Genomic DNA, 9,600 nt, shown 5'->3' on the forward strand with positions numbered 1-9,600 from the left:
TTGATTAAGAGTTAAACATTAACGGGCAGTGGTTAAAGTCTACAGGAAGTACCTGCAACACTGGGAGAGATTCTAATCACATTAAGGTTTGTCGGTCAGAGGGTCACAGGAACAAATCTGACTTGTATTAAGTGAAAAGGAGATGGTTTTAAAGTTATAAGGAATCCAGCAATATAGCAAAGTTGAAACCATGGACTTAACCAGCATACCTAGGAAGCCAGGATGTAAGCCAGCAGACATTCAACAGGGCCTCAGAGCAAAAAGCTCTTTGCAGATAAGACAGCCTCACCACTTGTCAATCTTGGAATGGGGGTTTATTTTTAGTCCATCACTTTAGCTGAAGAGCATAGCATTTAGGGCACAGAAAAAAGTGTCCGCAAACAGTCAAAAAAGGAAAGTGGACCTATAAAAAATAAAAAAAAAAACTTCTTCCAGGGGTCCCACTTGTCGTGACAGAAACTACTCCTCAATCATTTTGTGCACTTGCTTATGTTACAGCACTAAAATGAAAAGATTTTACAGACCAGCTCATAGCAGAAACACATAAAAGTTGAGATGTATGACTCTGAGACAAAATAAGATTTCATCAGGTTCATTGGTATACGTCAAACTGGGTACAACAGTCTTAATGAATCGTTGCTGATGATTTGCTCATTGGTCTGTGGTTAACCTAATCACTTCTCTTTCTGTATACTCCCAAAAGATAACTATAAAGACCACAAGAACTTAAAAGTAAGTCCAAAAAAGGTACATTGCACAATGTGGACATATGGCTGCTGTAAAATTGTCAAAGAGCCATCATGTTTGGCTCTGTCTGCTTTCTTCTTCTAGCAGCAGCCTAACTGAGTACTTGGGGTAGACCACCGGGTGTCCACGCCACCCACAACAGAGTTGGCGAGCAACAACAACTTCCAGACAGACACCTGCTAAGGAGATTGTGCACAGGTCGCCGCACAATCCCCTTGCACACTACTGAATCTCAACCTAGAAAATTCCAGTGGAAAACAGAGTAATTATATTATTTAAGTAATGTCAACTCAATCAATCACCAAATAAATACTACATTTTTGTAAATAAGTTGTGTTCTTCTTCTCTTGTTTGCAAATAACTCACCACACATGCCGCATTTCATAGTTTATAACACCTCGCTCCTCGCTCATTCTCTTTCCCCGGTCTGTCTCTGGGGTTTCAAAAAGGCTTGACAAAAATGTAAATCAGTAACAGCTGTTTCCAAGAAGCGCTTCCAAAGACACACGTGAGTTAGATACACAAATGCTCGCCTGAGGGCATATATACACACGCACAGACCTTGGAAACATACCTTGTACATGCTTGCTCACCTCAACACATACAACAAAAACATTGCATACGGTTCTACTATGATGAATGTGTTACTTGTATGTAACTCAGCACAAGTCAGTAAGACCATCAGAGAAATACAAAGGCAATTCAAAATGTGTGGCTGTCACGCTGTAATGTTATAATAGATGACCTGAAGGCAAATGGGGCAATTAAATGGCAAGGCAAGTATTTTGATACATAAGCTGCCAAGAAACTTGAGCTAATGCAATTACACAATGCTACTTTGCCAAAAGGATTGTGTTTGAGTTTTCATCCCAGTGCAGAATTTCTTTGTTTTAACTGCGAATGTTTTGTAAATTCAGAGCTTATGGATTCATGTATATTGTGTCTGTGACATGCATCTTCTCTAAAAGAGTAAACAGAAAATGGGTAATTAAAATACTTTCACAGTGTTAGGTTTCTATGATTTTCTCACTGCAGAAAATTGTGTAACCAACCGCCTAGCATGAAACACAAAACACAGCACATAACTGCCTCTGCTTTGTTCAAGTTCCAAAAGCTCAAGGGGTAACTGCTTCTCTGCTTCTGCTATTAAGCCGTTATTTCACAATATGTCATGAAATCACCTTAATACCTTTGAGATGTAAAAGTTTCTTGGCTGTGTAAAGCAAATCCCACTTACATTATGAAAATCCCTCAGACACAGACTGCAAAGGAGATTGATTCCTTTCAGATTCATGCGGAAATCAATTATCTGCTATCATAAAAATCCTGTGGTTGATACCACACTGAAATCCAACTGGAAGCAGTCCAAGAGTTTGAATGAGTGTCTTCACACACCTTAACAGATCAATTCAAAACAGACCAATGTGGTAGAATTCATTGAAACCATGCACAATAGGTTAGCTGTGAAGCAATATAATCTCTATACTGACTACAGACTTTGCACTAATAAAACTACCACACTGTCACAAGGCCAGAAACAAGCTAATGTGCAGTCAGATTTGATTGCCCTCAACTCCGTCACATTTCCACATCACTACACAGACGATTCATTCACAATCTTGGTGAAAGAGCATGATGACAGACGGGGTCCTGAACCCTTCCAGCCACTATAAATCTGGTTTTCCTGCTGGGATCACGTCCTAGGCCTTCTTAACAGGACAAAATCATTATCCTTATTATCAGAACAACCCAGTATGTGCTGTCTGTCAGGTCACTGGCTCCAGTAACTTTCCCTCCTCAGCCATAACAATGCAATTCTGATGCCAGCATCTGTTACTGGCCAACTGGCGGGGGACCATGGGAACCAGGCTGTGTGGAGAGTGGGAAGCAGACTCTTATGGCACTTTCAATAAGATGAGTGCTCTGTAATGCAAACATCTTATAATAGACAATTGGGGTGGCTCTAGCATTGGCATAGAGGCATGCAAATCCACTCTAATGGTTCCATTATCACCGTAAAATTGCCTGAAATTATATTGGAAAGTTAATATGGAGCATATTCACATTAACTGACTGTGAGCATGATTGTCAGAAGCAAAGCCTGTTTCACCTGTTGAGTTGGAGATGGAAAATCAACACCATCTATAGGGTAAAACTGCCCTTGAAGCTATACTGAAACAAGTAATTCAACACAGGAAATGGCAAGTGTTACAGTAGGTGTTTTCAAGGTAGAGCGCCAGGAGATTGTGGAGTTATAGAGACTTCAGAGCACACTGAATCGATGATTTCCTGTGCTTCCAATGATCAAAGCTTAATCCTGACATTTACGAGCAATTTCTCAACAAGTGAAAACGAAGCACTGATTTTAAAGCACCTGGTAGAGTTGCAAGTGTATTCCTTCACTGAAAATATGCTGAAAACTGCAGAACACATATCCAGCCAGTGGTCAAACTTCAGTGAGTCAATTTATGTGGGTGAACAAGATTACAGTCCCTTAGCCTTTAGTCTACTACTATATCTGGGTTGGGCTCTGCTTCCAGAAAAGAACCACATCCAATCACAAAATACAGACTAACATTAGCATCAAACAAGACCACAGAGTTATAAGAAAAGTAATGGACTTTGTGTGAAACATCTGCACACTAATGAGAAGGCCAGTGCAATCAATATTCTTCACTTTGAGGAAGTCTGTTCATCTTGAGAAAATTTGAGACATACAGTAACAAATTTTTTTAGCTATTCTGCAATGGTATGTTGTGAACAGAAAACTCTCCTGGACTGGAAATATTGATTTCTTTGAGTAACCAACTGATTGTTTACTTAATAAAATGTCATAAAATAGTGAAAGACACTAGGTGCAACTTATTTTAACTGATCAATGGTGTTATACCCAAACCCACAGTATATTCATAAACTGATATACAACTATAAAATCTGAGAATCTGAAGTCTTTCAGGGTTCTGTCGTTGGATAAAAAGTGCAATTTTAAGATGTGAATGTGGTCTCTGGACCATGTGGCAGGTGGTTTCACTACTTTGTGAGATACTACTGGGTAAAATATTGAAAGAAATACATCAAAAGGCTACATTTCAGCACGTGTCAATGGATATTTGGTGTATAATAATTAATATTTTTACTGGAGTCTAGAGTTATTTGTAGATTAATTCAGTTTTTGTCAGAAAATAGTCAGACACCCACACAACTTCTTTTAACTGACAAATGCCAAACCCATGGTATATACATGAGCTGATATACAACTATAAAACATTTGAAATCTTATTGGGTTCTGTCTTTAGATAAAAAGCCCAACTTTAAGATGCCGACTTGGCCTCTGGACCATGTGGCAGGTGTTTTCACTACTTTCGGAGATTTTACTGGTGAAATCATTGGAAAAATATCAAAATGCAGCCCTTTTAAATTCAAATTTGGTGTATAATATTCAATATTTTACTTGAGCGGGGAGTTATTTGCAGATTAATTCAGTTTTTGTTTGTTTTTTGCAGGTCAGTTTTGGGATTACCTCACCAATTACCCAACACAGTAGCAAAAACATTTTAGCATTGTAATGACAGAACAACGTGCTTATTACGGTAAAAAATTAAAGAGCTCAGGCCAATTAGTTTGATTAGTTTTGGTGTGTGTGTGTGTGTCTGTGTGTGTGTGTGTGTGTGTGTGTGTGTGTGTGTGTGTGTGTGTGTGTGTGTGTGTGTGTGTGTGTGTGTGTTGGCTAATGTTAACACCAAACTGAACGGAGACGTCACCTGTGCTAAAAGTGTGATTCCACTAAGCTAACCTAGCAACCACCTAGCAACTGAGCCTAAAGTTCAGCTAGCATAAGCGCCGTTAGCGTTCAAGTAAAATTAGGTCGCGACAGGAAAAAAAACCCCAAAACAACTACAAATGGCTTAAATAACTGTGACAAACTTGAAAGTAAAACACCGAAAGAGTTAGCTGTCAGTCCCGTTGGTGTGGGGAGCAGCTCAGTGGGCATGCCCCGACATTCCTCCCAACTAACTGCCACTAAAACTCCAACATCCCACCTCTTACTTCTTCAGACTACACAAGCCCACGCTTATTTTGTCATTTAGTCAACTTGAAAGCACAGCTGAGGTCTTACCTGATAAATGTCATGGATATTAATGTATCCCCAAAAAGTTTTCCCAGTCCTCCTGAGCGTATCTCCACACGAACTCGGTCCCTACTTGATCTAACCAAGGTAGGCTCCGGGACGCGGGGGCTCCTCCTCCTCCTCCTCCCGACATGAGGTCATCTACAGGGAGGAACATCAACAGAACAACCCGCTGCCTTCCTCCTCCTCCTCCTCCTCCTTCCTCTGTGCATGCCTCATGGACATGACAGGATGCTGCACATGCAAACTGCAGGATTACAATTTGAAGGGGGGAAAATCACACGAATCTCCCCCCCAGAAATTACCCTTTTTTTTGGAGGTTAAACTTTAACACATATTTTCTCAAAGTGAAGCAGAGAAATTCCTCTGATAATCAACAACTCATTATAGATTCAGCATAACTAACTAAGCTTTAACCGTATCAGAGCCTTGTCTCCGTTTTCCAAGTAATTAGTACCTGATTAGATGTGTTTTACTCAAAAATCTTTCAAGGAAATTGTCTGGAAATTACAGAACTGAAAAGTTAAAAGATGGTTATAAAAGTGAAAATAAACCACATCATTCGGTTGAGAACTTAGAAAAAGGCTAGTAAGTGAGCGTTTAACTGAGATTATTTTGCCATACAGAAAGAACTGTCATTTCTTTTCCCATAATCAAGGTCTAAATGCTGGGAAATCCATTTCCACACTCCCTGGAATATATTTTCAGGTGGAATATGACTGAATCCAGTGCTCATATATACATTTAGTTAACTTAAAAGTAATCTACTTGAAACACATCCAGTCTAAAAATCCTGGAACCAGCCTAAATGCACTGAGGTGTCATCTGATTATGAAATCAAATAGATCTAGCCCCCGCCTTTGATTGGCTAAATCAGCTTTGATACCGGAAACTACCTGTGAAATACACAGGTAAACACTATACTGTACTCACAGTTTTGTTTAGACCTGTTTTCAGTTTGTATAGCTTAATACTGAACAGAAACATTATTGATCAGTTAATCAATTTCCAGAGACTGATACTGAAGTCATTTATATATGAAATAATGACAAATATTTTCTGGTTCCAACCTCTTAAATGCTGCTCTTTTAATTAACCCTCCTGTTGCCTTCATTTATGGGCACCAAAAAATATTGTCTCCTTGCCTGAAAAAATACAAAAATTCAGCAAAAAATTCCACCACTTTCTGAAAATTTGCAAAACCTTTAGAAAATTCCAATAATTCCTTAAAAGTTTCCTTTAAAAGTTTTATTTCAAAAAAATCCCCCAAATTTGGTGAGAAAATTCTTGTAAATATTTTCAAAAAAATTAGAAAAATCTTCAAAAAAAATCTTAAAATATCTAAAGTGATTACATATATATCAGTAAAACTAGTGTTTTCTTTAAGAACACTAACAAAAAAACAATAGATTTTTTGTTATTGTTCTTAAAGAAACATTTTTTTTAACACCAAAAAATGTTCAAAAATTTCCCAAAAATGTTAAAAATGTGGACATCAGAAGTTGTACTATGAAAATATTTGTTTTTTCCACATTTTTAAACTTTAAAACAGGTCAGTTTGACCTGCAAGACAACAGGAGGGTTAAAAATCGCAAGTTTTGGACTGTAGAGAGAATATCACACCCTGTTCTGTCATTTTATATTTAAAATAGCTGATATATTGATGCAGAATCCATATTTCAGATCAAAACGTTATTCATATTATAAAGTATGGTTTTCTCCTCTGTGCTGATTGTATGTTTTCAGAGTTTTGCCGCTGTGCAGATGAAGATTTACATGCGAAACATAAAGTCGCTCATAAAAATGTGATGCATGGCTACATTAAGCTTTCAAAGGGTGGGATGAATAACATGGCACCACCTGGCCCGGCTGCAGCATTAAAACGCTGCATCGCATTAACGTTTTATCACTCTGATCGGAGTCCATCTTTTTGAAGAAACACATTTACTCTTGGTAGTTTTGCTTCAACGCTATCATTTTTCTGCTCTGGTACACTATTTCCTCTACTTCCTGAAAACACACACATGCAAGTGCTTTCTTTAAATAGTCTAATGACAGCCAGACATCAGATGACCAGGTGCCTCGTCGTTAACAAACTCCAGCAAGTGTACTGTGTAATTTCCTTGTTGTGGATGTACATTAGAAGAGGAACAAGAGTCAGAGCTTTTATGTAAATTAAGCCTTAATGGTTTAAGGTCTGTATTAGTGGCTTAGTGTTGAAAGCACATCAGCTTTATGTATACAAATGTATGCATATAGATTCATTTAAATGCTAGTTACAGAAAGACTAAAATGTTTTAGGTATAAAAAAAAAAATAACTAAAGGAGTAAATTAACAACTTGGAAAGTGCGAATTAATGCTGAGGCAACTGGATTATTAGAATGAAATACTGTCCAAGCCTTTCTGTACTGTTGGATTCCTCCTGATTCTGTCAGTAAAGCTCAGATTATCCTCTAGTCTATGGCGACCTCATGAGGTAAAAGTATTTTATGCAGCATGTGAGAAAACCACACCAAAGACACTGAAGTGTAATTTTTGCATTGTTAATCCTTTAAGCTGTAAAATAAAGAGGCAGTCTTCATTGTTGTGAAGCAAACCTTTAACCCTCGTGTCGTCCTACGGGTCAAAATTGACCCATTTTTGAAGTTTGAAAATGTGGAGAAAAAAAATGTCACAGTGAAACTTCTGATGTCCACATTTTCAAACATTTTTGGGAAATCTTTGAACATTTTTTGGTGGAAAAAAAATAAATGTTAAAGATGTTTCTTAAGAACATTCACAAAAAAATCAACCAAAATCCAGCTGGATTTTGGTTGATTTTTATGTGAATGTTCTTAAGAGAATATCAGAAATTTTCCTGATATATATGTAATCACTTTAGGTATTTTTAGGATATTTTTGGAATATTTTTAGTCATTTTTTGAAAATATTTACAAGAATTTTCTTCCCAAATTTAGGGGATTTTTTTTAAATAAAACTTTTAAGGGAAAATTTTAAGGAATCATTGGAATTTTCCTCCTGAAGGTTTTACAAATTTTCAGAAATTTGGGGATTTTTTTTTCAGACGAGGAAACAATATTTTTGTGGTGCCTGTAAATGAGGACAACAGGAGGGTTGAGTATGGTGCGATTCTGGGGTCGCATTTCCTCTGTCGGCCTGCTGCTCTGTGCTACAGTCGGTGTGTTTCCTCAGCAGTGCGGTGGGCGTCACAGGGTCAGCGAGGCTCCTCAGATGGCTGGGAATGGGCAGACACTGGCAGGGAAATGCACCGTGTCTGCAAGTCAGAGGACCACCAACTGCTCCACGCCTCAAACAGAGCCGAGGAGGTCTCTGAACTTCACACGCAGATGGTATCAAAGGCATGTGCGAACAGCATGAGCGCCAGCCAGAATTTAAGGTCAGCACATTGTGTTTACAAGGTGACCATGGTGAACAAATGAGCAGATATTGTTTGGAACGCCATATACGAGGACACAGACCTGATACATACATAACACACAACAACAGACACACAATTGCAAGTCGAACCTGTTTGGGGATTGTGTAGGGGGCTTTTGTATTTTCACACGTGAAGGGATTTTTATGGAAACAGATACTCTTAGACACAAAGGTGCATTCTGCGGTGTCAGGTGTGCACAGGTAAAGCATTACTTAAAGACAGTGTTCAGGCCTCTCGGTTAGGAAGCTCATAAAGCCTATAAATCAAAATATGGAGCTGCAGAGTTCTGTATATACAGGACGATACTTGCGCACACAGAGGAGGCTGTGAGGAAGCACATATTTTGAAAGAAACATTAATATTGATTTTGTTTTCCAGTTTTTGTTTTTTTTTTAGTTCTTTTGTAATCTGAGATAGGGGTTATTTCACAGAAACACAATTTTTGTTTTGTTTTTTAAATACATTTTGACTTGCTGTAGTAGAAAAGCACAGCTAAGGAATGAAAAAGAAATACAGTTAATAAATAAAAAGGAATCAACTGATTGATTGCTGAATTCAGGTATTGTGCATTCTGACTCACTGCCATAACCTACTTGAACATCTGAATAGAATAAAATCTATATTAATGTTAAGACCTTCATCACTTTTACAAGTCAAATGTCAGCTGTGAAATAATGTACTTGAATGAAAAGATATTTTTACACTGTCCTGTTATCTATGGTTAGCACAAACACAAAAAAATAAAACACTTGGTAAATAAATAGCTTTTGGCGTGTTTTTTTTTTTTTTTTTAGCAGCTATGATAGATGTTGATAATAGAGCTTTTTTTGAAAAGCTTTTCACATTTTCTGACTAATTTTTTAAAACAAATGGAAAGCAGGTAAAAAGTAGCATGATCAATAAGCTTTTCAGATTTTATTCTAGCAGATAGGTGATGAATTCAAACAAAAATGTGAGTCCTGACCCATACAGGAAAGGCACTGGGTGGCTCTGTGATGCTGCACAACCATTCTGCTCACAGGATAAAGGTAACTGTCACTACAAATGATGAAATATTTCTATCCTGATGAAAGTAATCTCATCCAGGATGTGCCCATCCGTAAGGTACAACGGATCACTGAATGGTTTAGAAGCCACCAGCTCTGAGCCCATCTGAACATCTACAGTAGATTGTGGACCACCATGACCACAAAACCAAATGAGCAAAATTCACTGGATTTTGGTTGATTTTTTTGTGAATGTTATTATTGAAAATATCAGAAGTTTTACTGATATATATGTAAC

The 9,600-nt window shown here is 37.7% G+C and overlaps 1 protein-coding gene across 3 annotated transcripts in view; it reads right to left on the reverse strand.

Annotated features, from left to right (window-relative positions):
* Window positions 1–4,991, reverse strand: part of tanc1b (tetratricopeptide repeat, ankyrin repeat and coiled-coil containing 1b) — a 105,529-nt gene extending 100,538 nt beyond the window's left edge. For 2 of the 3 annotated variants that reach the window (XM_055014916.1, XM_055014914.1), the window contains exon 1: window positions 4,865–4,991. The gene's annotated coding sequence lies outside the window, so the exon portion shown is untranslated. Of the gene's footprint in view, window positions 1–1,113; window positions 1,152–4,864 lie in introns of those variants that run through there. The other variant, XM_055014915.1, reaches the window with a different exon arrangement.
* Between the last annotated feature and the right edge of the window lie 4,609 nt (window positions 4,992–9,600).

The sequence above is a fragment of the Amphiprion ocellaris genome, chromosome 11 (assembly GCF_022539595.1).
Source record: "Amphiprion ocellaris isolate individual 3 ecotype Okinawa chromosome 11, ASM2253959v1, whole genome shotgun sequence".
In the NCBI taxonomy this organism is placed as follows: domain Eukaryota; kingdom Metazoa; phylum Chordata; class Actinopteri; family Pomacentridae; genus Amphiprion; species Amphiprion ocellaris.